The sequence below is a fragment of the Rhipicephalus microplus genome, chromosome 1, assembly GCF_043290135.1.
Source record: "Rhipicephalus microplus isolate Deutch F79 chromosome 1, USDA_Rmic, whole genome shotgun sequence".
Classification (NCBI taxonomy): domain Eukaryota; kingdom Metazoa; phylum Arthropoda; class Arachnida; order Ixodida; family Ixodidae; genus Rhipicephalus; species Rhipicephalus microplus.
The window spans coordinates 28,081,464-28,083,169 of NC_134700.1; positions in this window are offsets into that span (position 1 = coordinate 28,081,464).

Genomic DNA, 1,706 nt, shown 5'->3' on the forward strand with positions numbered 1-1,706 from the left:
TTCCCAAAGTGAGCAATTAAAGAAACATAACAGCTTTTATCACATCAGGTATTGCCTCTCACTCACATAATAGCCTGCCAAATGTGAGCAGCTTTAATACACCAACAGGTGGGTACGATGAATAAGGCATATATCCTTTGATTGCTGCACATCATGCATTTATAGGCTTTACCGCAATGCTTTCGCAATGCAGTGAAGTTTGACCTTATTTTAGTTATTGTTCTTTTGTCTGTTTGAAAAGGACGCGCCAAGATGCATATTTGGCCTGAGCAGTCGCAAATGCTTATATTTGTTTGATGCACAAGTGGCCTGTGCATGCGTTCATTTCGTATCATGTTCGTATCATGCAATGCTCTTCTGCTCACGCTGGCTTTACCGCAGTGCTTTTGCGATGCAGTGAAGCTTAATCATATTTTAGTCTTTGTCCTTTTGTCTGCCTGAAACGGACATGCCACGATGCACATTTGGCCTGAGCAGTCGCAAATGCTCATATTTGTTTGATGCACAAGTGACCTGTGCATGCGTTCATTTCGTATCATGTTCGTATCATGCAATGCTCTTCTGCTCACGCTGGCTTTACCGCAGTGCTTTTGCGATGCAGTGAAGCTTAATCATATTTTAGTCTTTGTCCTTTTGTCTGCCTGAAACGGACATGCCACGATGCACATTTGGCCTGAGCAGTCGCAAATGCTTATATTTGTTTGATGCACAAGTGACCTGTGCATGCGTTCATTTCGTATCATGTAATGCTCTTCTGCTCACGCTGGCTTTACCGCATTGCTTTTGCAATGCAGTGAAGCTTAATTATCTTTTGGTAATTGTCTTTTTCTCTCCCTGAAACGGACGTGCCAAGATGCATATTTGGCCTGAGCAGTCGCAAATGCTTATATTTGTTTGATGCACAAGTGGCCTCTGCATACATTCATTTCGTTTCATGTAATGCTCTTCTGCTCACGCTGGCTTTACCGCAATGCTTTCTCGATGCAGTGAAGCTTAATAATCCTTTTGTCTCCCTGAAACGGGGGTGCCAAGATGTATATTTGGCATGAGCCGTCGCAAATGCTTATATTTGTTTGATGCACAAGTGGCCTGTGCATGCGTTCATTTCGTATCATGTAATGCTCTTCTGCCAACTTTGGCTTTACCGCAGTGCTTTCACAAGGCAGTGAAGCTTGACCATACTTGCTTTCATGTGTATTCGGACTTATCAAAGTTTTGTAATAGCTCAACTGTTGACGCTAGAAGTGATGCATTCTATGTGAAAGTTTGATACTTAACTTCGGGGATTCATGTTTTTATAAAGTTTTCACAATATATAAGTAAGGTCGAGTTGGAAACTATGCATTCTTAGAAAATAGCCACGAACACGACGGAGACACGAGATGAGAAAGACTCAGTACTTCGCCTTTGTCTTTTGCCTCCGTCGTTTTCACGTTCATTTTCAAAGTATCTATCAAAATGCTGACAACGCTGTTTCACTGCCAGCCACCTTTGGTGTGCAAGAAAGGGAGCTAAATTTTCTCTCAGCCTGTAAACCAAGCATTCGCGATTACTTGATGTGAGATAAATAAAAGACCAAAATTAAGAATGACCAGCTGATATTGATAACAGGTGCTCATAGCAGCACTTTTTTTGCTGTGCTTTTGAATTCCTGTCTTATGTAATGTTATGGTCTGTGAATACACAATGACACTACTACAACTAAG